The following is a 20,040-nucleotide window of genomic DNA, read 5'->3' as shown; positions in this document are numbered from 1 at the left end:
AAGTCTTCTAACACTTCTCTTCTTGGGGACAATCAGCTTCCCTTGCAGGGAGCTGTTTCCTAGATTTCTGGGTTTGGGGGCTCTCCTGTTTGTATTTTGCAGTTCGGCAGCGCCCTAAGGACGCCTACTAGGCAGGTTTTTGAAAAAGTGCAGAGAAAAATCATATCTAAGGTTTCGAAGAATGTAAAAATCTACCTTTGCGGGGGTTTCTTTCTTTCTGCCTCTGTCTTGGGTTTCCGTTTCTTGTTCGCTGGACTTGAGCTGTTGCCCTCAGGGCCACTGGGAACAGTGCTGTGGTCCTGGAGAGGGCTCCTCAGCAGGCCCGGCAGCATCAGATAGCTGGGGTTTGAGGTTGTGATGGATGCGTGGTGACAGGGCACCTTGCACAGAGCCACACTGCGATCCAGGGAGCAGCCGCCCAGCGTCCTAGCTGCCTGGTGGGGCATTTTGGAAGCTGATCTCAACATTGTGTAATGATAGCCACATTCAGACTGGGAGGACCTCAGGCGTCCCCCTTGCGTCTTGTTTACTGTCGTGGAAGTGAACCTGTGAATCAAATGTGAAAAGCCAAATCCAGTGTTTAGTTCCTCAATTTCAAGAACGATACTTAATTTGTAGGAAAGAGTTATTTGAAGATGGAAATTTTAAGAGTTTTAAGTGCTCTGTTTTAGTAAGGGCGGTGAAAGTAGCAGGATCTTCATGTGGTTGACCTCTAGAGTTAGAAGTATGTAGACCTAAAAAAAAAAAAAGTATGTAGACCTGAGTTAGATAGACTCATACAGGGAAAATTTCTAACACAGTGGAGCTCTCAGACAGGGGACAAGAGTGGAAAGCCAGCATGGCTTTCTGGGCCTGAGAAAGAATAATAATGTGTTTTCTCATTTAGAGAGGATGTGTGTGTCATATTGAACTTTCTGTTTTCATATGGAGCTGTAAGTATGGCAGTTTAGTTATTCACACACTTTTCCCACCAAAACTCTGAATTGAAAAACAGCAGCAACAACAGAAAAACTTTGACCTATGGAAAGATACATGGTACGTGAAACTTGGTTCAGCCTTAATGCCGAGATCCCAAGTAATGGAAGACTGGTAAAGAGACAGCAGCCTTCCTTCCCATGGAATGTTCGCCTTCTCACTAGCTAGCTTAAGGGGAAGCCCAGGTTTTCTTTTCGGTTTTACTGCAGATTCACTGAGTACCGGAAGTCAGGAATGTTGACTGAGTGCCTACCACGTGCGTGGCGAAGCTAGGACATTGTTTTTCATCTGTTCCACTGCATTTACAGTGTCAGTTGGAGGCTCCCTGTTCTTTTCTGCGTGTGGAGATAGATTGAAGAGAGATTGAGTGGGCCAGTGATGCATGTGATTCCTAAAAATTCATTAAAAATTGAGTAAAACTTCTGTTACGAAATACTTTGATTTAGTTATTGCATTGGCTTCTGTTTAGGACTCTGTGAAGCGGTTTCGGTATTATCTTCCTGAAGTTGTTCACTTGCACTTAGTAAGACTGCTGAGACAGCAGGGAATATGTAATTAGAATGTAAAATTGCTTTTAATTTGGCTGGGATAATGTTAATGCGGTTACTAAATTTTAACATACCAAATGTACTGTTTTTTTCTGTGGCAAAATATACATATGAAATTTATCCTTTTGGGACACCTGCGTGGCTCAGTGGATTAAGCGTCTGTCTTTGGCTCAGGCCATGATCTGGGGGTCTTGGGATCGAGCCCCGCTTGGGGCTCTGGAGAGACTGCTTCTTCCTCTGCCTTACACTCCCCCTGCTTGTGCGCTCCCTCTCTCTCTGTCAAATAAAGTCTTAAAAAAAATAATAAATTTATCATCTTAACAGTTTGGTGGCATTAGTACTTTCCCATTGCTGTGCCCCTGTCCCTGCCATCCACGGCCAGAACTTTTCGTCTTCCTGCACTGAAACTTCGTACCTGTTAAACAAATGAGGGTTCTCATTCCCTCCTGCCTCTGCCCTGGCAATCACTTTTCTTTTCAACTTTCTTTAGGAGTTCAGCTACTTTGGGCCCCTCAGATAAGTGCAGTCATACAGTATTCGTCCTTCCGTGACTGGCTTACCTCACTTAGCATGTCTTCAGGGTTCATTTATCCTGTAGCTTGTGTCAGAATTTCTGTCCCTTTTAAGGCTGATTAATAAATGTTCCATTAGTGTATGTATGTGCCACATACACATGTGTACACCACATTTTGTTTATAAACATTTTAAATCTTATACTGAATGTTAATAATCATGGTAACCTCATGATTATCGGGATCTTGTCACTGGCACTGTAGATACCTGTGTCAAAACAGAAAAGTTGGTTATTTAGTGCGCAGTACCTTTAAAAAATAAAAGATTATGAAGGGGAAAGCTAATATGTATGTTATGACCTTGCGGGGTCCTGTGGTTCCCCTTGCATGTGGATTGTGACATAGGGCACGCCTTTTTCAAATCTGCGGTTGACGCAGATGATGTTTCTATTTCCCAGTTGATGTTGTAATGTGGCATATTTTGCTGCATGGAAGGATGTATAGGGCGCACCCTGAGGTATAGATTGTATAGGAGGGGTGGGGAAAGTGTCTGTTTCCCTTTATTTACCACTTAACAGAATCATGTGTTACTTCCCTAGCATCCTCCAGTGGTGACAGATGAGGGTTTCTCTCTCTCTCTCTTTTTTTGGAGTTATCTTTAGGAACACCTCTGTTTTAGCATTTATGATACATTTCAGTCCATTTCAGTTAGCTTCCTTTTGATGCTCAAATTGCCCTATCTGTGACTAAGGCTTAGTCAGGTTGGCTCCAAATCCTTATGACAGACATGCCTCTAATAATGTATAGTAGCGCCTTTGCTTTCTGCTGTCACGAGATGTTCCAGGCTCATCTTGTACCCTTCGTATTCCAGCTTTGGAATCAGAACAGACCATTTTCAAAGGGGAAAAAGGAAAAATAAATGACCAATAAACATATTAAAATATGCAGTTTCACTAGTAATTAAAAAAATGAAATTCAAAGCAGTGATAAGATGCCATTTGTTATGAACTGAATGTGCCCTCCCCAGATTCCTGTGTTGAAGCCCTGACCTGCAGTGTAATGGTATTTGGAGATGCTGCCTTTGAGAAGTAGGCTAGTTAGGTGAGGTCACGAGGGTGGAGCTCTCATGATAGGATTAATGCGTAGGAAGAGACAGCAACAGCCTATTGCCCCCTGTCCCAGTCAGGCCCAAAGTTGAGGTCATGTGAGACATGGCCAGATGGCAGCTACCTCCAAACTGAAGGAGAGGCCTCAAGAATGAAGCCTACTTGCTGGCATTTAAATCTTGGCCTTCAAGTTTTCAGAACTGTGTGAAATAAATTTCTGTTGTTTAAGCCAATCAGTCTGTAGTATTTTGTTATGACAGCCTGAGCGAACTAAGACACCATTTTTAATGTATTGGGAATACCTTTTTTTTTTTTAAAGATTTTATTTATTTATTAGAGAGAGACAGAGAGTGAGTGTGAGTTGGAAGGGCAGAGGGAGAGGGAGAAGTAGGCCCCTTGCTGAGCAGACTGGATCCCAGGACTCTGGGATTGTGACCTGAGCCGAAGGCAGATGCTTCAGGGACTGAGCCACCCAGGCGCCCCTGTATTGGCAGTGTTATTCGTGTTATCACTAAATGTGATATGATTTGGTAAAGCGTAATATATGTAAAGTATTATATTAATAAGATTCTTTTGTAACCTCTCTTGGTAGTCTCAATATTTGGGCGTCTTAGTCTGGAAGGGGAATAAGGCAGATAGGAATTTCCAGTGAAGGGAAACGTGTGCTCTGTTTTAGTGGAGATGTAAACTGATGCTCTCATTCTGAATAGCTAGCTGGTATGTATCGAAATGGAAACCTTGCATAGCTTTTAGTCCAGCAAGTCCATATTAGGAATTCATCCTAAAGAACTATATAGTAGAAAAAGTTAGCACAGGATATATATACATAATAAAGAACTACTTACTGTATGCAGTTACATAGTAAATGACTTTGAGTAAAGAATTGATTGAACAGATTGTGGTACTTTTGTTCCATGGAGCCATTGAGAACAATGATATGGATCTGTACTGTTTTCAGTCTGGAAAGCTGTGTGTGACATATTATTGATTTAAAAAGGCAGGTTACAGGACTGTAAGCATAGCACTTCCGTAAAATATAGGCATAAAAAGTGCTGAACAACTAGGCTTTGGATGCTGAGAACCAGGCCTGTGAGGACCTACACTTAGGGAACCACCTATTGGATGGTCTGGTTGGTCGCCATGTCTTAAGGCTCTCCCAACTGGTTTCATTCTTGTATAATAAGATTCAGTTTTCCTGGAGAGAGGGCATATGATTGGCCTAGTTGGGGTAATTTGTTTTGTGTGTGTGTGTGTGTGTGTATGAATGGTTGTTCTCAGTTGTTTCACAAAGACCTTATGGCATGCAGGAGGAGTCACAAGGAGAGTTGGGGTGCTTTTAGCTAAAGAAAGGAAAAGACATTCTAGGAAGACAGGAGATAAATGCCAGTACATATTTAGTTAACATTAAATAAAGTCTTTGCTGAAAAATGTTGAATTCATTACCACATTTCCATAAATTACTGCAAACTCTGATAAACTTGGTCTTTCTTTTCCCTTTACCATCCCATTTTGGCATGATAGAACCTATACCAGTGGGTCAGTTCTGTTTGGTTTCTTGCTTTCATGGAGAACATTGGGTTGAAATTAAAATTTTTGGTTATTTATGGGTTTTAAAAGTTATGCTGTTGGGAATACCTGGGACAGGGGGCAACAGGCTGTTGCTGTTTTTCCCTTTAAATGTGATTAAATCAAGATCACATATATTTCTCCAATGTCAGTGAGTAGGAATAGAAGTCTTGCATGTGTGTGGTGTCAGTGATACCCACCCTTAAAAGAGAATTTTAAGAATAGAATTGAAAAGTCGTGTTTCTCTTGAAGCACTGAGAAAATAAAATAAAATAAAATAAAATAAAATAAAAAGAAAAGAAAAGTAATATTTATGGACAGCCTCCAATAGTAATGGTGTGGTAGGTTGTAGTGAGTAATGAATTATTCTTTAGGTGTGCAGAGGTGCTGTGCAGATAATATAGACTTATTTGAACAACTTTCTCACTTATTTTCAATCAAAAGCACAATTAGAGTCAGTATGGGTGTGAAAGCTCTGAGAAAGCACACACTATGATTTAAGATACTAATTTCTTGGGGCGCCTGGGTGGCTCAGTGGGTTAAAGCCTCTGCCTTCGGCTCAGGTCATGATCTCAGGGTCCTGGGATCGAGCCCGGAATCCGAATCCAGCTCTCTGCTCAGCAGGGAGCCTGTCTCCACCTCTCTCTGCCTGCCTCTCTGCCTACTTGTGAGCTCTGTCAAATAAATAAATAAAATCTTTAAAAAAAGATACTAATTTCTTACTTTTGCAAAATGAAGATTAGTGGGTGTGATGGGTTTGGAAATGCATAGTATAAGGTGGTCTGTCGTTAGGGTTATTTCTGCTCTCTTTTTGGTAGTCTTGACACGTAGGTATCTCCTCCCAGCTTGGAATGGGCTTGAGCCACAGGTTCAGAGTTTTTGTTGTACTGGCTTTTTCATGTCTAGTTAAGGCTAAGTAGTTGGCCTTTTTTGTTTTGTTTTTAGATTTTATTTATTTATCTGGGAGAGAGAGAGAAAGTGAGAGGAGCAGGGGGAGGGGTGAAGGGAGAGGGAGAAGTGGGCTCCCCGCTGAGCAAGGAGCCTGACATGGGGCTGGACTCTGGGATCATGACTACTGGCCACCCGGGAGTCCCAGAAGTTGGCCATTGGCCTTTTTTTTTTTTTTTTTTTTTTTTTTTTTTTAAGATTTTAAGTGCTCTCTATACCCAGTGTGGGACTCAAACTCATAACTCAGATCAAGAGTCGCATGCTCTACGGACTAAGGCACCCAGGTGCCCTGAAGTTGGCTTTTTTATTGAATAATTTTTATGACAAAAGTCTCCACCTTTACTTTTAAGTCTCAGCTGTGGATCCAGCTAGTTAATGGTTGGAACATTGGGTTCTAAACGCTCTTTTGTATCTACTTTCAAAAACGTTCCCTCGGTGTTTTCAGATTCCACTTAAGTGTTACAGACGGATGTCACTGCGCTCTTTCATCCTGCTGGATGTTTCCGTTACCAGTTTCTGGCAAGTGCCAAAGGGAAGGTTCGTTTAAACTCCTGATTCGTGTGTGTGTGTAATTTTCCGTCTCTCGCCAGGGACGTCAGGAGTCTTGTGCAGAAGACCCTTGCGTTCCTCATTTGTCGTTCCCTGTCTTCTCTTCCTTCCTGTGCAGCTACTAAGCGCACATGGTACCTCCCCTGGGGGAACGCATGACTTGAGGACTGAGCATCGTGACTGAACAGTGACAGAGGTGCTCTGTGAGCAGCAGGCCGAGCTTAGTCCTGCGACTGTTCTCTTATTCCTAGAAAGTTGGTCAGTGGCGATGTTAGCATATGCTGAGAATATTCAGGATTATCTTTGCACATAATCTGCTTCTTAGGCTTCAGACAACCCGCTTAGCCATAAAGCCAGATGGACAGATTGAGCTCCAACGGTTAGATATCAAAACATGCATCATGAGAAGTTAGGCTTATGCTGTGAATGAAAACCCTGGTCAACCAAAGCTGACATTTTTAGGCAGCCAGACTTATTACTGTTGGGAATTGTTAAATAATCGGAAAATTTAACTGTGTGTCAAAGTTTGTCAAATTAGAGAGGAATGTCTTCAAAAAAACGATACCCATGTTTAATTTAGAGGAATGAGTTGAAAGAGGTTGAATTATGGGCATAACCAGGTAGATGAATGTGGTTTGAGCTCCAGTCACTGAGTTTTTCCAGCCTTTACAAATAATTTGAATCTTTTTCATTTTTCCGGTGTTCTTCTCCTGTGAAATGAGAAACCCTGTCTTGTGTTTCCTGTCTAGGAAGTTAACTTTTCTGGACTCATTTTCTGATATCTGTAATTTGAAATGCTTGGATAAAAACACAATTCTTAGCAGAAGATACCTCCCAGTTTGCGCATCTTATTCCATTAGTAATAATTTTGAATACTGGGACAAGTGAGAAGGAAAGTGGCATGCATATTGTTTTGTCTCCTTCCCCAGCTTTGATTCTAAGGGACTTGGGAATAAATTAAATAGTATGGGATTGGGGTGCTGCCCAGAATCTATCTGTTCTAGCTTACTAGAGCATCAGTTCCCAGCCTTTTTGGATTTATGGCGTCCTGTTTGTGTTTGATTTTTGCACCTCCCTCCACCTCACCATTGTAATGGCTGTGACAGCGAGGACTGTGTTGTCAGGGGAGAGCCAAGTGCTGATATATGCAGTCCACACATTATCACCATAATTCAGTTTTATCTAATTATGTCAACCTTTAATTTTAAGTAATTACTGCCATTAACAAGCCTCACAATTTCATTGCTCTGTGAAATAGATTTAAGTTTTTCATCAATTAAAATTAATGTTGTTTTGAAAAATTTTATGAAAATACAGTGAATAATATTTGTGTCTTATGTATATTTATGTGCAAGGAATGTGCTAGAGAAGCATTAAGTACCATCGGGGGTCCTTCCTAGCCTAAAAATGCTTTCCCGTGCAGAGGCATATACAGAAGCAATAGTGTTTGGAAGGTGCTTTGAAATCAGCTTTCTATGAATTTAATGTAATAAGTTTACTGTAAGTAAATAGAGGGATCGTGGGGTTGATTGTATGGTTCAGGAATGGTGTATCTTTTTTTAATTCTGAGAGCCCAGGGATGTCACAGTGCCTTCCCTTTCTTAGCTTTCTGTGTGTTGCACGTAACTGGTCCGCTCGGCAGACTTATGGTCATAGTGGTGCCATCTCTCGGGCTGTCCTTCACCCATGTTCAGATGGTGGAGTTCTCTGTCTTTCACGTGACACAGAAAGATGGCATGTGCTTGGTTTGGGGGAATCCGTTTGTTTCTCTGGTGCAATGAGACAGCCAGAACTTTTTGTGGGAGTAGGATAAGTGCTGTCCTGTGAGAGAAGCTGCTAATGTGTGGAGGTCAATTGAAATCAATTCCTTCAACTTTTAAATTTTATTCTGTTATTATCAAACCTTTTACTGGATTGCTAATGACTAGCAAAATTGGTTTGAATTGGACCTCTCTGATGCTGATGAGTGGTAAAGTTGGACCTAAGGTGAAATGTCTGGAGAAGGAGGCATGCTGGGGAGACTGGACTTACTCACAAATTAGATCATGGATAAGCTTCCAGAAGTTAGGATTTGGTGTGACCCCTTCCTCTTCATTTTGTGTCTACCTGTTGTTACCACATACTATGATTTTGAGAAGTGAACTGTCTCGTCGAGTGGGAAACTCCATGCAAGAAGTGTAACAGAGATCGAGATCTGCCTGCGGGTATTGGGTGAAGATAGTCCGCTGGGATGCGGACTTTTAACCACTGAATGTTTAATCCAGTGGTTTTAATCACAGTCACACTTTTCTGTGTGAAAAATATTTTGTTTCTTGGCCTCTATATTGTTTTATATGTGGAACTTCAGCATTGCTTGAGATTTATCTGCTTACTTAATTTTCAGTATAATAACATGGCTAATATTGTTAGTAGTCTCACTCTGACTTAACATACATGACATATGTATTGGGACATCTAGAAAGAAGCACAGTAGTCCTCTTTTGTGCATGGGTTTGCTTTCTGTGGTTCCTCTTACCCCCATTAGCTGCAGTCTGGAGATAGATGGTCCTCCTCCTGACATAGTCCCAGAAGGTCACTGTGGCCAAGAGCTCTGCGCAGGGCCGGCATCATTCGCGCCCTCACGTAGGCACTGGATCCTCTCACATCATCGCAACAGGCAGCAGGAGAGTAGCAGCGGGTATTTCCAGAGAGAGGGAGAGAGATCATATTCATATAACTTTGTTAGAGTACATTGTTACAATTGTTCTATTTTACCATTAATGTTGATTTCTTATTGTGCCTGATTTATAAATTAAACTTTATCACAGGTAAGTATACAGGAAAAACAAAACATAGATAGGGTTCAGAACTATGTGTGGTTTCAGGCATCCACTGAGGGGATTGGGTATGTATCCTTGAGAATGTATATATTCTGTCTATTCTCTCTTCGAATTCTCAGTCCCCTGATAAATTTAAAAACAAAAGAACAACCTGTAAATTACTAAGATAGTTTGGTTTGAATATAAACTTCTGAGTTACTTGTAAATGGATTTTTTTTTTTTTTTTCAAAGAGAGAAATGGGAGAGTGCAGGGAAGGGCAGAGGAGATGGGGAAAGAATCCTAAACAGGCCCCATGGCCAGCACGGAGCCTGATGTGGGCTTGGTCCCGCAACCCTGAGATCATGACCTGAGCTGGAATCAAGAGTCAGACATTCCACGGACTGAGCCATCCAGGTGGCCCTCGATGTAACTGTGTTATTTAGAATTATAACTGTATGTTATTTAGAATAGTTATTTGTGCTTTTTCTTTGACCGAATCTCTCTAGAAATTCAAGTACATGAGGATCTAAGTGGGAGTGACTGCTCGCGCCTGTGGTAAAGGCTTTCCTGCTTCCCTTTTTCTGTCTACCTGATTGGCTGGGATAGAAGTTTTGAGTCTGGTTTGCCTTGTAGGGTCTTTGTATTCCTTTGTGTTGGTTCAGGGCTCCCACTTCTGGTTGTGGTTTAACCTGTTTTCATGACTGTGGGCACCAAGTAGCTAAGTTTAACATGACTCCGCACATAAAGAGGAAAAGAGTTTTGGATTCTAGAAGGAGACTTTGGTTAGGACTGGTTGAATGAATTAACCAGAAGGTAGCTGCCTCTGGGGAACGCTGCTCGGAAGCTCTGCTTTCTCTAGTGGAACTCCCAGGCCAGGGCAATCGGAGCCGGTGGGCAGAGTGGGAAGAGATATGGTTTATGGTTTATGGAGGCCCTGAGTTTGAGTTTGGATATGTCATAGACCTGAAGTGTGTGTGCAGATAATAGTGGCAGATAGAGGACCTACGCATGTAGATTTTTTTTTTCCTTTAAATAAAAAATTTACTGGGGTGTGTTGGTGGCTCAGTTGGTTAAGCTTCCCACTCTTGATCTTAGCTCAGGTCATGGTCTTTGTGTAGGATCGAACCTGGGTCTCTGCGCTCCTCAGCCGGAGTCAGCTTGAGATTCTCTCCTTCCCTCTGCCTCTGCTCCTCCCCTCCTTGCACAGCAAGCCCTCTCTAAAATAAATAAATCTTTTTATTTTTTATTTTTTAAAAGATTTTATTTGACAGAGAGAGAGTGAGAGAGAGAGAGAAAAAGTGCACACGCACGCACACATACACGCAGGGGTTGCAGCGGGCAGAGGGAGAAGCAGAGAGCCTGATGTACTCGAGCTCAATCTTAGAACTCTGGGATCATGACCTGAGCCAAAGGCAGATACTTAACCAACTGAGCCACCCAGGAGGCCCTAAAAAAATCTTTTTAAAAAAGTTTACTATGTTATGGATACTGAACCCCCTTTCCTTTGTGTGTGTTATCTTTTCCCAGTTGGTTGGTTGCCGTTCAACTCTTTCCCTGTTCATGACGTATTTTGATGTATAGAAGTGTAAGTTCGCCATGTATTCAGGTCTACCGGTCTTTTTTCCATGCTTTGACTTTGATGGTTTGCTTAGGAAGTTTTCCATAGATTATTTTTTCTCTCTTTTTTTAAGCAGACAAGTATTTATAACTTTTAAAAATAAGCTTTTTATTTTGGGATGATTTTGGATATACAGAAAAGGTACAAAGGTAGTACAAAGAGTTCCTGTATGCCTTTCCCCTAGCTTCCTCCAATGTTAATATCCTGTGTAACTACAGAACGTTTGTCAAAACTAAGGTACTGGTGCATCATTTACTAAACTTTCAACTTCTTTTAGAGTTCATCAGTTTTTTTGCAAGTGTCCTCTCCTAGGGCACCGTGCTGATGTAGCAGGGTGGGTTTTAAAGAGGCGGCTCTGAATGGTGGGGTGCTGCACGCAGTAGCTGTGCCCACAGCACGTTTGTGCAGAATGTTTCCAGTCCTTTCACACAGACGGGATTTAGATGGAGAATATCTTTGATTGCTGGCCTTGTGAGACATCTGTGCCCTGGGGAGCAGACGTCCTGGCCACGGCACTGTTGAGTGTGTGGGACCGGACGGAACTGGGGCCTGGAGATGCCTCTCCGGTTATCCACACTGACTGTGCTGCTTCCCTTTCTCCTTCCTGGTGACTCCCTCAGGTGTCTTTGCTCCCACCCTGTCACCTCATTCTTCTTTTGCCTGGACCAGAGTGTGAACATCATGATACGTTACTGATTTGTGACTCTAGGAGAGGAAGGCACCTCTACTGTGAAGAGGTTTTTTTATATTGTAGACATCAAGGTAAACCCAGAATTTCACTGCTTTCACCCTTCAGAATCTTGGTGCTAGGTACGGCCGGTCTTCTGATGTACTGCCTGGAGGAAGTGTGTTGTACCTAATGGGAACAGTGTGGTTGACACAGATAAATGCATGTCTAACTCCTTTGAAAGCTCTGACAATCTCTGTGGCTTCTTTGCCCATCTCTTCCCTGGCCTTAAGTGGAGACAGATGAACAGAAGTAAGGGGAGGATGGGGCGCCTGGTGGCTCAGTCGTTAAGCCTCTGCCTTCAGCTCGGGCTAGATCTCAGAGTTCTGGGATCGAGCCTCACATTGGGCTCTCTGCTCAACGGGGAGCCTGCCCCCCCGCCACCGTCTGACTCTCTGCCTACTTGTGATCTCTCTCTGTCAAATATATAAATAAAATCTTAAAAAAAAAAAAAAAAAGAAGTAAGGGGTGGAGAGGGCAGGCCTGGGATTAGGTGGAGGAAGCCGTGCTGGGTGGCTTCGTGCCTGCTCTGCTTGATAGAAGTAGCTTCAGCTGGGGAGGCCTTAGATGCCTTCGCACGTACTGTCTGTAGGCTTCACAGCTCTAGCGGGTTCCTGTGAGTTGGGCTGAGCTTTCTCATGGGTAATGAGTAGCTTCTGCTTGTGCGTTCAAGTCAGTCTCCCTTCTTCTAGCTGAAAACACTTACATTTTCTTAACTTTTCCTGACTTGGAAGACACTTCTGCCCTGCCCTGCTCTGCTCGTCCATCTAGGAAACGGTGAGAACATGACGGCCGTGCGTGCTTTAGGAGGAGAGATCAGTGAAGGAGCAAAGAAGGCATTGGCTTTGGTTTTCTATAAACCTTGGATTTCTGTAGCCAGTTTCTGTGGTGTTGCTCTACTCCATCCCAACTGGTAGAATCAGTTGATGATACTGGAAAGCCTCCAGCCAAGCCACAGGTAACCAATAGGAATATAATTTTTTTTTTTAAAGATTTTATTTATTTATTTGACAGAGAGAAATTATAAGTACACTGAGAGGCAGGCAGAGAGAGAGAGAGAGAGAAGGAAGCAGGCTCCCTGCTGAGCAGAGAGCCCGATGCGGAACTCGATCCCAGGACCCTGAGATCATGACCTGAGCCGAAGGCAGCGGCTTAACCCACTGAGCCACCCAGGCGCCCAGGAATATAATTTTTAAAGCAGAATGTCCTTTGGTGGATGTACTGGCTTCTGTTTGGCCAAGTAGGAGTCAGCCTTTTTTTTTTTTCCCTGGAGATTTTCTCAGTGTTTTGTGAAACAAACATTGCAAGTAGTAATAATCGTTCACATATGCTTAGCACGTAGTTCACAAAGCACTTGTCCCCCTGTGCCATTTTATTTGGTCTTCACAGCAACCTTGTACATTATGTCAAGCACATATTTTCTTATTTTATGAGGAAACTGAGGCCAAGGGCTTTGCCTGTCATCATATAGCTGTTAAGCAGAAGTCTTGGGGCTTGAACCAGACCAGCTGATTGAAAGTCCTGTACCCCTCCCTTCCTGTACCCCCTTCCTCGCCCTGTGGCCTCCCCTCCGAGCTGGTCCTGTCAGCTTGAAGGTGCGCCGCAGGCCAGGCTGGTGGGGGTTTGCTGTTGGCCAGTCTTACATACTATTGGGGACAGAGCATATATGCCAGATGGAAAATCAGCAGACCTGTTGAGTGCATGTCTACCACTTTTCTTCCCTTTTTCCTTCATAATGGGATTGGGTTTTGTTTAGACCTCCACCCTCTCCCCAGGTGACTGCTGAGAAAGTGATCTATCAGGATAAATCCTGATGTATTTCAGCCCCTCCTGCTGGTCCCATTCGCTGCCAGGTGATTGCTGGAGGGGTGAGCAAGAGATCTGCTGGGTCCTGGCCAATGAGATGTGAGAGAAGTCTGCCAGGAGGTTCTGGAAAATTTTCAACCATAAAATGGCAACACCAGCTAGTCCCTTTCCTCTAAAAACTGTGTAGATGTGATGCCTACAACTGTTACAGTCATTTTGCTGCAATTTGAACATGAAGCCAGTGTACTGGAGAGGACAGAGCCAATAAAACAGCATAGAAAACTCCTCAGAGCCTATCACCATCCTGCTTTTGACTTGTTATGCAAACTAAGTTTCCTTGTTGATTAAGGCAATTTGAATTGGGATTATTGGTTACTTGAACCTAACGACATGCTAATTTATGCAATAGCTACCAGGTTGATGGGTTGCTTGCTTGCTTGATTCATTTATGCATGAAGGAGAAGTACAGGATATGAAGGTAGAATTTGATCTAGTCAGAGGGTCAGAGATGGCTTCCCTGAGGAAATGGCAGAGGCCTTGGTGAGGGAGATTTCCTTTTCATGCTGGGCCTTGTATCCCATGTTTAAGGATTTTGAATTTTATTGCAAAAGCAGAGCCATTGAAGGGTTTAAATACATTGAAGGATATGGCAGGAGGGCAGTGAGCTATAGTTAAGTTAGGCCGCTCCTGCTGAAGAAAATCTTTGCTTAACATTCCAAAGGGTCAAGTTTGATTAGAGGAGGCACGGAGTGGTCAGTGGTTAAGGCCCTGGTGATTAGCAGGTGCATCCAGAAAGCACAGAAGAGCGTCTCAGCTTGGAATCTCCTAGAAATAAATAATCCAGATTCTTTTCTTCCTCTTTCCCAGTATACACACACACACACACACACACACACACACACACACACACACACACACAGAGGCAGCTTTCATGTGTTTTAATTTAAGCATAATTTGTGAATGAATGTCATTCTCTTAGGGTTTGAATCATTAAAGTTAAAAAATTGCAGCCAAGAAATCTGTGTTGGGCTTACGGAAACAGTATAGATGGTTTCATTGTAAATAAAATTTTAAGGATGCATTAATGTATCTGAAATTGAACTTTTAGCATCTCTGAAGGTTTTTCTCCAGGTTCGATATAATAGGATCTGCTCTGTATCTCATACATATGGATATATTAGCAAAACTGGATTCCATCCCAGGGTAAGCAGGCGGGGAAGCAGCCTGAACCGGAGAGTGGAAGTGCAGGGAAAGCTGCAGTGTGCCTGTAATGATGTTAGGATGTGATGTCGTCCCTCCCATGTTTATTAATTAGAGGAGTTGTAATGAGACTTCCCCCCACCCCGTGCTTTTAAAGATGCTGATCAGTGGGCATCCGGGCAGGATTTTAGTCGTGTTTGGGAGCCTTCTGTGTACAAGTGGGAGGGATCCGTGTTTCAGGTAGTGGCAGGTGAGCCTCCCGCCAAGTTGGCATAATGGGGACAGGACTCTTCTGAGTTGCCATCTGTTTGTGGCTGATGGAAAACAGCAGTGGCTTCCGAGGAGTTTATGTTGAAATACTTAGGAATTAGTAATGTTAAGACCATACTGATCAGGTATTAAGAGGTGGGGGAAAATAAGACTGTATGTAGCAATTTTTCATTATTACTTGGGTCGAATAGTCTCCACCCCCAGCCCCTGAAGACCCACAGCTCTTTTCTGCCCACCCAGGCTGACCAGTCCAGTCGGGCTCAGTTCGGCACTGAATTTCCCATGGTAAGGCAACACCCTGCTCACACCGCTCACGTGTAATATTGTGCGTGCTCTTTGCCGCCAAGGGGTTCAGTTTGTCTCCGTACCTCTTTAAATGTGTCATGTTATTTTGTTGTTTAAATTCTAGTGAGATACAGTTAACATAATTTATGATTTTAATCATTTATAACGTGTACCGTTCAGTGGCATTAAGTACCTTCTTACTGTTGTGCGACCATCGTGATAATTTTAGCAAATACTTTGACATACTTAAAAAATTGTGAATTCTTCTTTTCCGTGTATCAAATGTATATAAAAAATAATGAGCACGCTCTGTCTAATGTGATGTCCCTTTGGATTTTAAGCTGGAATATGCTTCCTTTCCATATGGAAGCTGGCTTGGTAGGATAGAGGTGCTGTGCCCACGTCTCTGGGTTTGGTTTGCTACCTTGCCCTGGGAGACCCTACCGGCCAGGCACAGTGGTTTTCAGTGGTGTCGGAAAAGCCGCTGTGTCTCCTGATGGATACTTTAAAGCAAGGATATGGAATAGAGAACAACTCACTTCTCCTTGAACCCAGCATCACTTGCTGTGTTAGCTACAGGAACTAAACTGTGGGGGCCTGGTGAGATTGTGGGCAGTTGGAGTTAACCCTGTTTTTAACCCCTGCCGGAGAAGCAGGGTCTGGGATAGTGCCTGTCACCTCCTGGCTCGGAGCCTTCTGGGTCCCACCTGGAGGTTTCTATCTTGCCTTTTTTGAAACAGTCAACAGAAAGGACGATAGAGCCCTCTATCAGGGGTTTCTTGGTTACAAGTCGAAGAGACCTAAGTGAACTTATGCAAAAAAGGGAACTTAGTGAAAGTGTTCTGCGCTGTGTACTGCAGTCTTAGCAGGGATGCAGGGGGGTCTCAGATCAGGACCCAGAGACTGGGATGTTCCACATATGGTCCTATTGGCTCATTCCTTCTCTCTCTCCCCCTCTTAGCTTCCCTCACTGCCTTTGACTTATTCTTTTTTTGTCACAGACCAGCATTCTCTATTCCTTATTTCCTATGGCAGACATGGCCACCATCACTCAGGTTTTCCATATTATGAACCAAGTGTCTAGAGAGAGACTGGTTTTTCTGTGTTCCATAATTTCTGGGAAGAACTGAGAGTGGTCCTGGAAAATGGGGCAGTTGACGAGGTCACTGAGGTTTAGAGAAAGGAATTCTCTGCTACAGTTTGCAAAATGTGTTAACAGTTATGAAAGGACCCAGAGTATAAAAGCACCTCAGCTTTGCATTAAAATTTAAATCAAAACGAAACAGTAAAGCTAAAAACTAAATCAAGACGCTACCATCAGAAAGATGCTACCATTACTAAAAAATCCTGTAAGTTCAGGAGATGAACCTACTAAATATATTCTGGAATTACGTTTTCTAAAATTAAGTGTCTTTTTTAGTAGAATGAATTATAGCTTATTTTCTTATCCGTGTTGAGTTCAGAGAAATTGTGATCAAAGTTTAATCAAGCAGGATAGCTTGATGTGGGAGACATATTCTTAAAAACTTGAGTGTGAATAAAATATTTTAAATGCATAGGGAGAGCTTGCTAGCAGAAGTCCATCTGTAATTTTTTTTTTCTAAAATTGGCTAGTTTGTAAATTTGAATCTTTCTGCATCACGGTCACTTAATTCAAGATGTATGAGGGTAACGTATGGAAGTATTGAATCATGTTGAATCACTATATTGTACACCTGAAACTAATATAACACTGTATGGTAACTACACTGGAATTAAAAGAAATTAAAAAAACAAAAAACCAAAAAAACGGTGTATCTGTGGATTGGCCATCCTTGCAGTCATTATATCGTTCGGGTCTCCAGGTCGTTCATTGGCAGGTCATGGACTCCACTGATTTCCGAGGTTATGAGGAAGAGCTGTTCCTATTTTTAGTGGTTTGGGTGCACACATAGATGCTCTGTGTGAATTTGAGAACCCTCTGTGAGCTGGAATTAAATTGGGATTCAGTACTCTGTGTGAGTTGTGAACCTGTATGCAATTACCCAAGGACATTTGACAGCATCACTCAGTGACCACAAGCTGAAGAAGAGTGGCCTGATAATTTTGGAAATTAGTGCCCCTTGAGAATTTAGGAATTTATAAACGTGTTGGTTTGTCATCTTCCCAAATCATGATCTACTTTGTTTGCACGTCAGTTGTAAAAGTGTTTTTTTGTTGTTGTTGTTTTGTTTTTTTTTACCCATTTGAGTTTTAGTATATTTCAAGTTAAAACTCAACCAGTTGTCCCTCCTTTGACCATGTGGGTTGTGTGAAGTATGCCAGGTTACCAGAGCTGAGGGGAAGGGCGTGGTCCGCACCTGAATAAGTGTGGCTGCAGTGGAGGACACCCTCTGGATGGCTGCTGGAAAATGCCCCTTACTCTGCTAGCTTTCCTGCCTTCAGAAGGGTAGGGAACATTTCTTACTGCTTTAAAGGATTTAAAAACCAAGTGGTATTCTAAATTAGTGCTGGAAGATCCCTGCTGTTGAATAAAAATTGGGAGTGTTGCATGTAGGTCATGAAAAGCCCTTTATCCCACCTGACCTTTCTCTTCTGTGGGCTTCTTTCCCCAGACCCTGGGGGATGCCCCTGAAATGTCAGGTCTTAAATAGAAAGCCTTGAGCCCTGCTTCTCTCATCAAAAATGCAGAGGCCGGGGAGTTCTGAGGACTGGGGAGACTCAGTGTCTTCAAAGTGACAAGTTAGAAGTAATAATGTAAAAACAGAAAAGCATATAGGAAAAGACTAATTTCATGTGCTACCTCATGGCAGCATAGAAAACGATCAAGCTAGTATTGTGAATTTGACAAGGCATCACCTTTTAGTTTAAACATATGTTACATTCTTCAGAGCATTTTTTATGAATGTCACTTTTGATTCTTATTTGTTGATAAAGTGTGGAGTATATAGTCTGTACACTTACGGATGGGAAACTGAGTTTGGAGAAGCTGCGTGACGCTCAAGGCTCCCAGCCACTAGCCAGTGGAGCTGCCCAGATCCTTTCTTCTGCTTCCTGGTCTGTTCTTTCCCTGCTCACTTCCTTGCCTGTCCAGCTTAAGAGAATTTGTATTTGGGGGTGCCTTGGGGGGTCCCAGTTGGTTAAGTGTCTGCCTTCGGCTTGGGTCATGATCCCAAGTCCTTGGATTGAGTCCCACGTTGGGCTCCCTGCTCAGTGGGGAGCCTGCTTCTCTCTCTGCCTCTTCCTCCCTCTCTTTGTCTATCATGAATAAATAAATAAATAAATAAATAAAATCTTAAAAAAAAAAAGGCAAGAGGATTTATATTTGATGAAAACTTAATTTATTTATTTAGACCCTGGGTTTCTCCCACAAGAGAGTTGAGGTAGCTTAAAAGTAATGACTGAAAAGAAAGTTGTGTTGATAGAAAATTTTGGCTTAAGAAAGGAAGATACGGGCTTTCTTCTTACACTTTAAAATGGGGATCAGAGGGAAACTGTTCATTTGATGAAAATTAAATCTTCGCTGTACACCCAGAGCTACCAACCAGATCTTAGGTCATTGCCCAGCCTGCAAATATTAGGCATTATATAAAAACTTTTTGTTTTGTCCCGAATTTAGGATTGGATGAATGGGGAAAGGAGTAAACAGATGAGGGAACTCTGTGTTTGCAGATACCGTGGCTTTGCTGTCTTGATATTACATCTGGCTTGCTAATTTTTGATGTTTTTATAAGTTGAAGCATAAAAAGCAGCAAAATATTATAGTACATTTATAAAATGGAGCAAGATCATCTGGTCTCCACCAATATTACAACCCTTCACCAGACCTTTATTTTTAATCCTTTTCTCATACACATTTTTTCATAGTTTTAATCAAGACCCAGAAATACCTTAGGGATGCCTTGGTGGCACATTTGATTGAGCGACCGGCTCTTGGTTTCAGCTCAGGTTGTGATCTCAGGATCATGAGATCAAGCCCCATGTCGGGCTCTGTGCTCGGCTGGGGTTGGGGGGGACCTGCATGAGATTCTCTCTCCCTCTCCCTCCGCCCTTCCTGCTTGTATATGTGTACTCTCTCCATTTAAAAAAAAAAAAAAGCCTACAAACACCTTTGAGTGCTTTTAAATATTTAACATGGCATAAATATTTTTCATGTTTCTATATGTTCTTCATAATTATACGGTTATTATGATAAAATATATATAAAATGAAATGTATTATTTTAACTGTTTTAAAGTGTACAGTTTAGTGGCTTAAGGACATGTGCATTGTTTGTAGCCACCATCACCCCCATCCATCTCCCAGAACTTTCTTTGTCTTCCAGAGCTGGAGCTCCGTGTCCATTAAACAGTAATCCCCACCCCCCCCCCCCCACTCCCGGTCCAGCCCCTGGCAGCCACTCTTTTGCTTTCTGTCCCTCTGAGTCTGACTACTGTAGATTCCTCACATAAGTGAGGTCGCCCGCCGATGTCTTACAGGGTGCTTGTGACAGGCTTCCTTCACTCAACGGGTCTTCAGGGTTCATGCATGTTGGAGCATGTGCCGGCGCTTCCTTCCTTTTTTTAAGGTTGACTGATAGTTCGTGGGATATATATGCCACACTTTGTTTATTTGTTCATCTGTCGATGGACATTTGGGTAATTATACTTTTTTGAAGACTGTAGTTTTCCATCAAGCACAGAAATTAAACTTCAGTATTTGGCTGTTATGGGGTATTTGGATTGCTTCTAATTTGGGACTGTTTTTTTTAAAAAAGGTGTGATAAATATCGTCCTACTTTTTGATCCTCCTGGGTTGTTTCTTTTGACTGGGTTATGCTAGCACTCATGCTCGGTGTTGTTTGCTCTCTACTCAGTTCAAGTTCAGGCTAAACTTTGAGCTGAAGAGAATTTCGGTGTATGCTAAACAGAATGCTTTACTCTGCAGTTTACGTGAACACACCTTAGTTGAGGGAGGAAGGACCATCCGGAGAATTCCTCCCTCCCTCGGGGTGTCACCTCAGCCAGAGCAGAGTGCAGTGGCCGCAGATGTCAGAAGTGACCGCCGTTTCCCAAGCTGAACCCATGTCAGGATGGTTCACAGGCGTCTGTGGGCTGGCGAGGCGATCTCACCAGTCTTCAGGAGTGATGCATGTGCAACGCCGAGACCGTCA

The 20,040-nt window shown here is 42.7% G+C and overlaps 1 protein-coding gene across 4 annotated transcripts in view; it reads left to right on the top strand.

Moving 5' to 3' along the window:
* Positions 1 to 20,040, top strand: part of TULP4 (TUB like protein 4) — a 232,007-nt gene that overhangs the window by 1,096 nt on the left and 210,871 nt on the right. The gene's annotated exons all lie outside the window — the stretch shown is intronic.

Source organism: Mustela lutreola, chromosome 6, assembly GCF_030435805.1.
Source record: "Mustela lutreola isolate mMusLut2 chromosome 6, mMusLut2.pri, whole genome shotgun sequence".
Taxonomy (NCBI): Eukaryota; Metazoa; Chordata; class Mammalia; order Carnivora; family Mustelidae; genus Mustela; species Mustela lutreola.
This window is presented reverse-complemented; position numbering and strand designations above follow the sequence as displayed.